This window comes from Neoarius graeffei, chromosome 16 (genome assembly GCF_027579695.1).
Source record: "Neoarius graeffei isolate fNeoGra1 chromosome 16, fNeoGra1.pri, whole genome shotgun sequence".
Classification (NCBI taxonomy): Eukaryota; Metazoa; Chordata; class Actinopteri; order Siluriformes; family Ariidae; genus Neoarius; species Neoarius graeffei.
The window spans coordinates 60,572,841-60,587,034 of NC_083584.1; positions in this window are offsets into that span (position 1 = coordinate 60,572,841).

A 14,194-nucleotide genomic window follows, 5' to 3' on the forward strand; every position below is an offset into this window, starting at 1 on the left:
GAACATGATACTGCCACCACCATGCTTCACTGTGGAGGTATAGTGTGGGGTTTCCTGCTCTCATTTCACATGTTTGCTGAGTCTCCATCCTTTTTTTTTTGTTGCAAACTTCAAATGGGATTTCATTTGGCTCTCCATTTTATGCATAAAGCTCAGCATCCTCTTGGCTGCTCTGTGTTCTGTAACAATCTCTGGAGCCTCCAGGTACAGGAGAGAGAGAGAGAGAGAGAGAGAGAGAGAGAGAGATCAGGGAAGCGTTCTTCTGGAAGCATCCATCATGACTGTCAGCGAGAGCTGCTTTGGTGAAATAAGGGCTATGGTGTGTGCATAGTGAGACTTGAAAGAAATCAGGGAAGCAACTGAAAGGCAGAGGGTTTTTCAGAATTCTGAACATGATACTGCCACCACCATGCTTCACTGTGGAGGTATAGTGTGGGGTTTCTGGCTCTCATTTCACATGTTTGCTGAGGCCCCATCCTTTTTTTTTTGCAAACTTATCTCATCTCATCTCATTATCTCTAGCCGCTTTATCCTGTTCTACATGGTTGCAGGCAAGCTGGAGCCTATCCCAGCTGACTATGGGCGAAAGGCGGGGTACACCCTGGACAAATCACCAGGTCATCACAGGGCTGACACATAGACACAGACAACCATTCACACTCACATTCACACCTACGGTCAATTTAGAGTCACCAGTTAACCTAACCTGCATGTCTTTGGACTGTGGGGGAAACCGGAGCACCCGGAGGAAACCCACACGGACACGGGGAGAACATGCAAACTCCACACAGAAAGGCCCTCGCTGGCCATGGGGCTCGAACCTGGACCTTCTTGCTGTGAGATGACAGCACTAACCACTACACCACCGTGCTGCCCTTTTTGCAAACTTCAAATGGGATTTCATTTGGCTCTCCATTTTATGCATAAAGCTCAGCATCCTCTTGGCTGCTCTGTGTTCTGTAACAAACTCTGGAGCCTCCAGGTACAGGAGAGAGAGAGAGAGAGAGTTCAGGGAAGCATTCTTCTGGAAGCGTCCATCATGACTGCCAGCGAGAGCTGCTTTGGTGAAATAAGGGCTATGGTGTGTGCATAGTGAGACTTGAAAGAGATCAGGGAAGCAACCGAAAAGCCGAGGGTTTTTCAGAATTTTGAATATGATGCTGCCACCACCATGCTTCACTGTGGAGGTATAGTGTGGGGTTTCCTGCACTCATTTCACATGTTTGCTGAGTCTCCATCCTTTTTTTTGTTGTTGCAAACTTCATATGGGATTTCATTTGGCTCGCCATTTTATGCATAAAGCTCAGCATCCTCTTGGCTGCTCTGTGTTCTGTAACAAACTCTGGAGCCTCCAGGTACAGGAGAGAGAGAGAGAGAGAGATCAGGGAAGCGTTCTTCTGGAAGCGTCCATCATGACTGTCAGCGAGAGCTGCTTTGGTGAAATAAGGGCGACGGTATGTTCATAGTGAGACTTGAAAGAAATCAGGGAAGCAACCGAAAGGCCAAGGGTTTTTCAGAATTCTGAACATGATGCTGCCACCACCATGCTTCACTGTGGAGGTATAGTGTGGGGTTTCCTGCTCTCATTTCACGTTTGCTGAGTCTCCACCCTTTTATCTTTTTTTTTTTTGCAAACTTCATATGGGATTTCATTTGGCTCGCCATTTTATGCATAAAGCTCAGCATCCTCTTGGCTGCTCTGTGTTCTGTAACAAACTCTGGAGCCTCCAGGTACAGGAGAGAGAGAGAGAGAGACAGAGAGAGAGAGTTCAGGGAAGCGTTCTTCTGGAAGCGTCCATCATGACTGTCAGCGAGAGCTGCTTTGGTGAAATAAGGGCGACAGTGTGTGCATAGTGAGACTTGAAAGAAATCAGGGAAGCAACCGAAAGGCCGAGGGTTTTTCAGAATTCTGAACATGATGCTGCCACCACCATGCTTCACTGTGGAGGTATAGTGTGGGGTTTCCTGCTCTCATTTCACATGTTTGCTGAGTCTCCACCCTTTTATCTTTTTTTTTTTGCAAACTTCATATGGGATTTCATTTGGCTCGCCATTTTATGCATAAAGCAGAGCATCCTCTTGGCTGCTCTGTGTTCTGTAACAAACTCTGGAGCCTCCAGGTACAGGAGAGAGAGAGAGAGAGAGAGAGAGAGAGAGATATGGAGTGATGCTCCATTTTTTTTTGTTTTGGATGACGAGAGCAAACTCGTGACGTCACGCCCGTGTCTGCAGCAGCAGCAGCACCGCTCCCGCTGTAACGGCGCTCGGACACACGCGCGCGCGCACGCACACACGCACACACAAGCGCGCGGCGGCGCACGAGCCTGCATCCAGGAACGGAATTAGCGGCCGAAAAGAAAATAAAACACATCCACGTGACTCCGCCCGTCAGCCTTGCGCGCGCATGAGAGCATCCTCGCGAGGAGGAGAAGACTTGAGAGGGAGCCGCCCGTCGCCGCGTCTTCAGCATCTTCATCAGCATCCTCCTCTTCCTCCTCTGTGACCGACAGAGAGAGAGACAGGAGAGCAGCGCGTGAGATGGAGAACAAGGACAAAGCTGCAGGTGAGAAAGAGAGAGGGTGTGTGTGTGTGTGTGTGTGTGTGTTGGGGGTTATGGGGCGTAAGTGAGGTGGCGCGTGGCAGGGCGGTGTATGATGTGGGGCTCTCTCTGTGTGTGTGTGTGTGTGTGTGTGTGTGTGTTCAGACTGCGGCACTCGCCGATGAGGGGCCCGCGCTATTCTCACATTAAACACACACACACACACACACACACACACACACACACACACACACACACACTCTGCAGAAATGCTGACTGTTAACATCATAGTGTGTGTGTGTGTGTGTGTGTGTGTTTATGAACATTCAATCCTATCTACACAGAAAAAGGTGTAAGGGGAGTGTGTGTGTGTGTGTGTGTGTGTGTGTGTGTGTGTGTTGGTGATTAGCATGCAGGACGTGGAGCACACACTCACTGTACTGCACCCCAGTGTCCTGAGTGTGTTTGTTTGTGTGAGGGTGTGAATCCTGTGTCAAACATTTCTTAGGATAATCATTGCACCTGGAGCTCTGTTTGCATTACGTGTGTGTGTGTGTGTGTGTGTGTGTAAAACTACACACATTCGGCCTCCAAGACCCTGTCACATGGTGTATGCCCTTTGCAGGTGTATGAGAGTGTGTATGTAATGCAGATGTTTATATATATATATATATATATATATATATGCACACACACTAAACACTAATATCAAGTTTCCACATGCTGGACGTGCCGCATGGTCGACACACTCTGTGTTGTTGTTCTGTAAGCAGTGCTTGATGCGAATTTAAAAAGGAAGCTCTGAGCTTTACAAACCAACTCATGTTCAACGTATCAGGAGAAATCAGAAGTTATGACCGCTGGGGCACTTGTGCGCTTCAGGAGGAGGCTGGGTCGAAAATTTACAATAATCCTTTGTAATTCAGAGGAACGTTTGGTGCAGTGTGGCGTCGTGGTAATCCTCAAAACCCTGCAACACGAACTTTGACAACTGGTGAAAGATCACTGGAGCTGATGAGGCAGTGCGTGTGATACGCTGTGTGTACGCTGGGAAACACACTAAACGCTAAGTCAGGCTATTATGCTATGCGATTATACTAAGCATAGCATAATAGTTGTATCAAATAACTGCTGATCATGTCATGCTGTAGCATCACCACCTGACCGCGTCACAATCCCGGGTTTGATCCTGAGTTCAGGTTTAAACCTGAAGCATGACTTTGTGTGTGAGTGCAGAAGCAGCGTCACTGTGAGCTGCATTATTCACATATTCATCTGTGCACTTTATGTACATCTCCAGGATTAACAGCGACGTCGAAGAAAAGGCTCGTCGTACCTTGAACCTCCCTATCCATCTGGTTTCCAAGGCAAACTTTAATATTCACCCTCAGTGATGTTAAACACAGTTAAAAGAAACAACTTTCTGCTGTTGTCATGATTGCTGCCATGAAGCGCATCTCAAAAACTGATTGTTACACAAAACAGATCTTTCAGTAGCTTTGAAGGCTACATAAGAGGTTTCTACAGTGTCATGTGGTGCTATACCGCTTTCACTATTTATGCTGATGCTACACACATGCATGAGCGGCGCTCCAAATGACAGCAGGATGCGTACAGCAGCCATCTTCTGTCCTAAAATTCTGATTCCTTTCAAAGCAGCAGCCTGAGAAACTATCACTGATAACAAATGCAATCATAAGGTCATTATGAGATCGAAAGCAAAGTTTCAAGTTTTATTCAGCAATTTTGGATTGTTTTATTTACAGTATGAAGAATTTCCAAGGGTTTTTCCAAGACATGTGAATATCAAGATTAAGATACCATAAGGCGTCCTTTGGGAAGCCACAACCAGCAAACTGGAGAAGGCTATGACGTGATGTGATGTGATGCTTCTCACCAAACCAAAATGAGCTTTAGATATGCTTTAGGTGTTTGTGAACTGAAAACAGACACCATAAACAAATCAAGTGAGATTTAAAAGTGCTCACTTCTGCAAATCTTTCCGAGTCCCAGACAGTCCTGATGTGACAAACTCAACAAATGTCCCAAAACAAAAGCTATTAAAGTGTACACTCATCACTTTGTTTTGAAAGGTTCCGAAGGCAAGAATGATGATGGGCTAAAAAAAGGGTTTGTCACCTTCCTAGTGTGCTCCCTCTGAGGCTGTCAGAAGGAAAACAGAGCATAAGCCAAGCCGAGCTGCGCTATCCTGCCGTTTGTTACAATGACAGCTGCACCTGGTGTAAAGACTTACTTTTTATCCCCATGTGTCGCATATCATTATTTATTTCTATAAACAGGTTAGTGCTGTATATCATTAGCATTCGGAAAATGGTGCATACATGTTACGCCTCTGGGTACGTACACTCAACCAAATCTATAATGAGTCTATAAAATCACACATCTGAGAAATGTCACATCATCAGCGGGTCTTTAAAGCATAAAGGAAAACATATACAACAATTTTACAGCATTGGCTTTCTTCAGCCATTTGGAGATAAATTGAAATTTCTGTAAATTGGTGTCTTTGTGTATGTAACATCAGGTAAATCACATTATCCTAAACAACCACAATTGCACAGAGTTTTGGAGCTTAAATACAGGGGAAGACTGGCACCTCCCATATGTGTATGTAACAGCCATCAGCCAACATGATGCTACCACCACCATGCTTCACTGTGAGGAAATAGTGTTCTGAAAAAAGCAACAACAACTTCTATTAGTCAGAAAGGCAACCAAGAAGCCAAGGGTGACACTCAACATGATATGTCTGTGAAGGTTCTCAGTCATCCAGGTCAGCGTAAACCATAGGTGCTAAAGAAGGCAACTGGACTTGCTTGAAATTCTTGAAGACGTTTCACCTCTCATCCGAAAGGCTTCTTCAGTTCTGTCTGACTAGCAGGGAGTTCCAGGTATTTATCCTTTAGTGGACCAAAAGCAACCCTAAGAAGAGTCGTTGAGGTCCTATGAGTCGTTGACCCTCTCAGTCATCCTGTAGGTGTTAGGGTCACTGGAGGCTGGGTGTGAACGGTGTTAGCAGCCTAGAGGGTCGTTAGGGTGATCTGTGGATCATTGGCTGTCTGCCATCATGTGAGTCATTGAAGTCAGCTGAGTCTTGGTGTGGATGTGTATTCAGTTTTCTGGGAAGTGTGCCAAGGACTGCATTGTAGGTGGCTGATAAGTGGTGTCTCAGACCATCTCCTCTGTTCCAGATTGATGAAGATGGCTTCTTTTATTCCTCTTTCAAACCACTGGTCTTCTCTGGCTAAAATGCATATATTGCAGTCCTGAAATCAATGTCCTTTGTTATTGAGATGAAGATAGACTGCAGAGTCCTGGCCTGAGGAAGGAGCAAAAACACATCAGGGAAGCACTTCAGAAGTGTGGGCATCCCAACTGGGCTTTCGTCAAGACCAGAATAACAAACATAATGGACAGGGAAGAAAACAGCAACAAACACAAGAACATTGTCATTCCTACATTTTTGGACTATCTGAGAAACTCAGGAGGATCTTCTACAAACACAATATCCCTGTGCACTTCAGACCCAGTCCACCCTAAGGACAGAATACCAAGACACAAACAGGACAGTGTAGTGTTTGCAATTCGGTGCAGTGAGGAATGCACAGACCTGTACATTGGGGGATTTGAAACAGCTGCTTCACAGGCGCATGGCTCAACACAGGAGAGCCAGTTCCTCGGGCCAGGACTCTGCAGTCTATCTTCATCTCAATACCAAGGGACACTTGTTTCAGGACTGCAGTGTACGCATTCTAGCCAGAGAAGACCAGTGGTTTGAAAGAAGAGTAAAAGAAGCCATCTTTGTCAACCTGGAACGACCATCACTAAACAGAGAAGGTGGTCTGAGACACCGCTTATTAGCCACCTACAATGCAGTCCTTGGCACACTTCCCAGAAAACTGAATACACATCCACACCAAAACTCAGCTGACTTCAATGACTCACATGATGGCAGAGAGAGCCAATGACCCACAGATCACCCTAACAACCCTCTAGGCTGTTAACACAGTTCACACCCGGCCTCCAGCGACCCTAACACCTACAGGATGACTGAGGCCAAGTTTACATTAGACCGTATCTGTCTCGTTTTCTTCGCGGATGCACTGTCCGTTTACATTAAAACGCCTGGAAACACCGGGAAACGGGAATCCGCCAGGGTCCACGTATTCAATCCAGATCGTGTCTGGTCCGGTGCTGTGTAAACATTGAGAATACGCGGATACGCTGTGCTGAGCTCTAGATGGCGTCGTCATTGGACAACGTCACTGTGACATCCACCTTCCTGATTCGTTGGCGTTGGTCATGTGACGCGACTGCTGAAAAACGGCGCGGACTTCCGCCTTGTATCACCTTTCATTACAGAGTATAAAAGTATGAAAATACTGCAAATACTGATGCAAATACTGCCCATTGTGTAGTTATGATTGTCTTTAGGCTTGCCATCCTTCCACTTGCAAGTGGTAAGTGACGCGCATGCCCGACATGCACTGAGATCACACACACAGCGGCTCAGTCCCAAATCACTGCTCATGCGCTCCACTCGCGCGCTCTGTGAGCTGCGCAGGGCCGGAGTGCGCACCCTCCAGAGGGCACTCGCTGTTCAGGGCGGAGTGATTTGGAGCACAGGATGCCTGCGGAGCCGAGCGTATCCGTGTATTGGCGTTGCTGTGTGCACACGAATCGTGTATTGGCGTTGCTGTGTGCACACTAATCGTTTTAAAAACGTTAATCTGATGATCCGCTGATACGGTCTAATGTAAACCCCACCTGAGATGGTCCAAGACCCATGTGACCTCAACGACTCCTTCTTAGGGTTGCTTTTGGTCCACTAGAGGATAAATACCTGGAACTCCCTACTAGTCAGACAGAACTGAAGAAGCCTTTCGGATGAGAGGTGAAATGTCTTCAAGAATTCAACATGATGCTCCCACCATCATGCTTCACTGTGAGGAAATAGTGTTCTACAAAAAAGCTGTTATTATCCAGAAAAGCAACCAAGAGGCCAAGGGTAATACTCAACATGATGCTCCCACCACCATGCTTCACTGTGAGGAAATATTGTTCTGAAAAAAAAGAAGTTATTAATCAGAGAGGCAACCAAGAGGCCAAGGGTAACACTTAACATGATGCTCCCACCACCATGCTTCACTGTGAAGAATTAGTGTCTTTAAAAACAAAACAAAGTAAAAATGTTATTATCCAGAAAGGCAACCAGAAAGCCAAGGGTAATACTCAGCATGATGCTCCCACCACCATGCTTCACTGGGAGGAAGTAGTATTCTGAAAAATGTTATTAGAGAGGCAATCAAGAAGCCAAGGGTAACATTCAAAATAATGCTCCCATCACTGTGCTTCACTGTGAGGAAGTAATGTTCTAAAAAAAAAAAAACAACTGTTATTAGTCAGAGAGGCAACCAAGAGGCCAAGAATAACACTGAACATGATGCTCCCACCACCATGCTTTACAGCAGAGGTGGTGTTCTCAGGGTGAAAAGCAGAGCTGTGTTTCTGACTCATGTTGTCTTTTATGTCAAGGCCAAAAAGTCTCCAATGTGCCTATTGACAAACTTCAAACATGATTCCATATGGCTCACCACTCTGGAAAGTTTGTAGAGTGTCCAGGCTATGGATGTCCTATAAACAGATTCTCCCTTCTGAGCTGTGGAATCATAGCCTTTTGGGTGCTCCTTACTCACTAACCCCTCAGCACTAAACCCTAAATTACCACTTTATAACCCTGAGCTGCTAAACTGTAATCTTTAAACCAAAATGCTAACCATGAAATGATGTGCTTCACCTGCTTATACTATGTCTGTGTGTGTAACCTGAGTTGTGTAGACACTGTGTTACGCTGCTGTGGTTATTGATTCTGGAGTTAAGTTTCAAACAGTCAAACATCTGACCCAAAGACACCCAAACACCTGCAGAAGAGATGCCAAGCTGTGACTTCCATGGACGATATTTACAGTTGCATTACCGTTGTGGTCTGATGACTGACAGATTTAAGGCACCATCTGCATCGGATTCTGGACCCCTGGCTGTACTGTAACACCTATGGATATTATAAGTACTCTTCACAACTGTTAAAAGAAATGTAATTTGAAAGGAAGTGGCTGCAATTTCTATGAGTTTGTTCCTTCTGGAGTCTGTAATGATGGTGAAGAAGAAGGTTGATGGATTTCAGTAAAGACTGAGTGCAAGACAGGAGAAATTTCCATGGTATACTTCTTAAGTACTCTTGCCTAGGTGCAATCTGAGTTGCATTTCTTTATATGCTGGCAGACAGATGAAAGGAGCAAGATCCATTAGCGCAGAGATGCATAAGGTTTTCAGCGGCTCCTCACAGTCTTCTGAACAGTTAAGGACAGTGACGCATGCATAAAAGACGTTTTAAGCATTGTCATTCACTGTTCCTATGCACAACAACAACAACAATAATAACAATAATAATAATTAGAAGAAGAAGAAAAAAAAGAAGAACAAGAGGAAGAAACTATTTATAAATTGCCTTTAAAATGCAGCTCAAATTCCTTTATGATATGAAGTAAAAAAAAAAAAACCTAAATGTCATTAAAATAAAATAGAAAAATAAGCAAATATTATAAATGCAACAAATAATTGCACTGACCAAAAAAAAGAAAATGCTAATAATATAAAATATTAAAACATTTGTTAAAAAAAGATTGAAGTACAAAAATTAAAATAATATAATGGGCCAGGAAATGCAAATAATAAAAGTAAAGTAAAATTTAAATGCCATCTAACAAATACATTTATAGTTGTTGTTTTTTTTTAATAGAGGGAGCCTGGTGAATGTTTATTTATTAATAATGTTTTTCCAGCTCTTTAGGGCATTAGAACAGCTGCTTCACCTTTCTCACATTTCTTTTGTTTGATCTAATTTTGTTAAATTTTATTTTAAAGTTCTTCCAGATGCAGATGGCAAAAATAACTATGACTACATCCTGTACTAATTCTATTGGCCCGGGTCCTATTTCAAATCTAAGCCTGAGTCTGGCACAATTACTCAGGGTGTATCCGGGCCATATACTGGCAGTGATTAAATAAACGTTTGCAAAGTAATGGAATTTTAGCTCTTTGCACTGAGTGAGATAATTTAGCTGAGCTCACCAATCTGAGCTGACTCCTTTGTTTATAACATAGAAAGCTATGTAGCCTATGGCTCACTAGATTAATTGCATCACTTTATTCCATCCATCCATTATCTGTAACCACTTATCCTGTGCAGGGTCACGGGTAAGCTGGAGCCTATTCCAGCTGACTATGGGTGAGAGGCGGGGTACACCCTGGACAAGTCGCCAAGTCATTGCATCACTTTATTTTCCTGTTCAATGCTGAACCATGAAAACACTAATTAAAAAATTAAAACAATGTTAAAATAACATTAGCTATATAAGTTGCTAGCTTTAACTGCAGGTGAAAGCGGTCATGGATGACACGGCCAGAGCAAGGACTACCAGTGGATATGAGGGACTCTGGTATATGTGTTTGTCCCCCCCCCCCCCCCACCACCACCACTGTAAAACATTATCCTTATTTTTTGTTCCTATATTTACATAATTTTCAAAACACCTCGTCCATAAGGACTTCCAGAAGTTCTCTATAGTCACCATCAAAAATGTATTCTCATACTTGCACAAATAGATCAGAGTACATCCATTATCTGTAGCCACTTATCCTGTTCTACAGGGTCGCAGGCAAGCTGGAGCCTATCCCAGCTAACTATGGGCGAGAGGCAGGGTACACCCTGGACAAGTCGCCAGGTCATCACCGGGCTGACACATAGACAATCATTCACACCTATGGTCAATTTAGAGCCACCAATTAGCCTAACCTACATGCCTATGGGGGAAACCAGAGCACCCAGAGGAAACCCATGCAGACACAGGGAGAACATGCAAACTCCACACAGAAAGGCCCTCATCGGCCGCTGGGCTCAAACCCAGGACCTTCTTGCTGTGAGGCAACAGGGCTAACCACTACACCACCGTGCCACCCTAGATCAGAGTCTTGGAATATTATTAAGATAAAACCTTGTTAGAGAGGAGTTAGTACAGTGAGTTGGTACAACCAGAAAATCTGTACAAGTTGAGTTATTTTAGTCCTCATGGTTTCGTGAGGAGGTGCAACTTCAGTCTTCATTTTAAGATAAGCATTGACTTGGCTTTTCAGACAGTCAGGCGACGGTAATTCCACCAAACGAGTGCTTGTACAGCTAAGAGTCTTGATGCATGTCTCTTGAGGGATGGGGTCAATTTGAGCTGTGCTTGACTGCTTAAAAGGGAAAGTGGTGCAAAGCAGGGTTTGGTAAGTACCTTTAGAAGGCTTTGTAGACAAACATCAGGCAGCTACAGGAAGCCAGTGGAGACAGGACAGACATGGGGTGATGTTGGAAGTCTTTAGGAGATTGAAAACAAGTTGTGTAGCTGCATTCTGAATCAGCTGGTGTGCAGGGGAAGACCTTCCAGATGACAAGGAAATGAAGAAAAATACCTGAGTGGCCTCTGTGAAGTGGAGAACAACTGCGGATCCTTCTGATAGTACAAAGGAAACCTGCATGGATGAGTGATCAAGGTGATCAATAAGGGCAGAAAGAACTAACCCAAGGTTGCATATGTTGTCAGATAGTGTGATCCCAGAGTTCTCACGATCTCACTGAGAGATATCGCAGAGATCTCAGTCTAGTTTCAGGTTATGAGCCATGTTGCATGGTCATCATTATACCAGTGGTGTGAAAAACCATGTGAATAAATGGCCTCACTGAGTGTGTGAGTATACAGAGACAATAGAAGAGGGCCAAGCACCGAGCCTTGTGGGACACCAGTGAAGAGTCTGCATGGCGCATTTGTGGATCTCCTCCACGTCACATGATATGACCTTCTTTCTAGGTAAGATGCAAACAACCACCACCATACTATGCTACTAATTCCAAGGCTCATGAGGATGGCACACAGGAGAATCTTGTAATTGATTGCACTGAAGGCTGCTGAGAGGTCAAGAAGGGTGAGGACCAATGATAGTTTGACAAGGGTCATTCCCAGCCGGTGAGACTCATTCACACCTGGTGGCAATTTAGTCACCAATCCACCAACCAGCATTTCTTAGAGGTGGGAAGAACCCAGAGAACCTGGAGAAACCCAGGTACTGACAATACAGTCACCAAGCTCACAAGTGAACCAGGGAACCTTGAACTGTGAGGCGGCACCGCTATCCACTGAAGAATGTTTAATTTACAAATGAACTTGAACAATAATATTATTTGCAGTTTGTTTTAGTTTTAGTAGAGGGCACAGCAGTTTGTTTATGATCCCACCTTTATATCCACCCCCTTGTCCACTTGGTATTACAGCTAATTATTGTAAGAATATGACCAAGAGTTTTATCTGTCAAACAATATTTCACAACGCAGCTATGACAGAGAGAGTGCCTATGACATCCTGGTGCTGCAACCCCGATACTCGTTATGTCCACACACATCATACACATGGTCTTGCATTCCTGATATACAGTGGTGCTTGAAAGTTTGTGAACCATTTAGAATTTCTATATATTCTATATATTATAGAGAATATGCCTGAATGCTACTGGCTGATTGGGAGATGGGAATGATGATCTTAGTACTGCCAAGAATGCAGATTGTATGGCTGGGCTGCATGGACCAGGCATTCCCATCATTCCCATCTCCCCTGGCTCTCCTTTAGCATTGGTCTGTCCTGCAACACCCTGAGATCCCATCTGACCGAGCTCTCCCTTAGTACCCTTATATCCTTCAGGCCCCATTTCACCTTTTTGTCCATCCTTACATGAGCAATTTCTCCCCTTGTCTGGTTCACCTTTATTCCCCAAGACTCCAGGTGTGCCATCCATACCTGGATCATCCTTCAGACCTTTATCACCAGGAGCTCCAGCCTGCCCAAGTAACCCAGGTAATCTGACCGGACCAGGAAGACCTGGTTCACCTGGAGGACCAGGAAGTGAAACACAGCTCAGTGGACACTGAACATCTGCTCTCTTTGGACCCGGGTCTCCGACCACACCATTTCCCCCACGATCCCCTTTGTCATCTGGAACTCACACAGTGGTATTATGAAGGCTCATGTACAAAATGTGTTAAGCAAATTCAAGCATACATTGTATTTTCACTGACCTTTGAGCCCTTGCTCACCTAGAAAGCCCATTGGTCCCATTGGGCCTTGCTCTCCTTTCAGTCCTTCATCGCCTTTCTCACCTGTGTATGGGCAAGTACAGTATGTGATTTATATTTTGCTTCACTATATTATAGTCACTTTTTGTCTTGTTGTGTGTGTGTTCCCATCTTACCTTTCAGTCCCTGCTGTCCTACAAATCTCGATGTACCATGAGGTCCTGTTAGCCCCCTTAATCCTAGACCTCCAGGACTTCCTATTAAAACACAGACACACATTTATCAAGTTGACAGTCTGAATGGTTGTGATGGTACCTATCACATGTCTAAGCAAATTCCCCACCTACGGGAAGGTGAACTTCATGATTTGAGCTGGAAATACACATTACAGTGGTGCTTGAAAGTTTGTGAACCCTTTAGAATTTTCTATATTTCTGCATAAGTATGACCTAAAACATCATCAGATTTTCACACAAGTCCTAAAAGTAGATAAAGAGAACCCAGTTAAACAAATGAGACAAAAATATTATACTTGGTCATTTATTTATTGAGGAAAATGATCCAATATTACATATCTGTGAGTGGCAAAAGTATGTGAACCTTTGCTTTCAGTATCTGGTGTGGACCCCCCCCCGTGCAGCAATAACTGCAACTAAACATTTCTGGTAACTGTTGATCAGTCCTGCACATCGGCTTGGAGGAATTTTAGCCCATTCCTCCATACAGAACAGCTTCAACTCTGGGATGTTGGTGGGTGCTTAGGGTTGTTGTCTTGCTGCATGACCCACCTTCTCTTGAGATTCAGTTCATGGACAGATGTCCTGAGATTTTCCTTTAGAATTTGCTGGCATAATTCAGAATTCATTGTTCCATCAATTATGGCAAGCCGTCCTGGCCCAGATGCAGCAAAACAGGCCCAAACCATGATACTACCACCACCATGTTTCACAGATGGGATAAGGTTCTTATGCTGGAATGCAGTGTTTTCCTTTCTCCAAACATAACGCTTCTCATTGAAACCAAAAAGTTCTATTTTGGTCTCATCCCTCCACAAAACATTTTTCCAATAGCCTTCTGGCTTGTCCACGTGATCTTTAGCAAACTGCAAACGAGCAGCAATGTTCTTTTTGGAGAGCGGTGGCTTTCTCCTTGCAACCCTGCGATGCACACCATTGTTGTTCAGTGTTCTCCTGATGGTGGACTCATGAACATTAACATTAGCCAATGTGAGAGAGGCCTTCAGTTGCTTAGAAGTTACCCTGGGGTCCTTTGTGACCTAGCTGACTATTACATGCCTTGATCTTGGAGTGATCTTTGTTGGTCGACCACTCCTGGGGAGGGTAACAGTGGTCTCGAATTTCCTCTGTTTTTACACAATCTGACTGACTGTGGATTGGTGGAGTCCAAACTACAGATGGTTTTGTAACCTTTTCCAGCCTGATGAGCATCAGCAACGCTTTTTCTGAGGT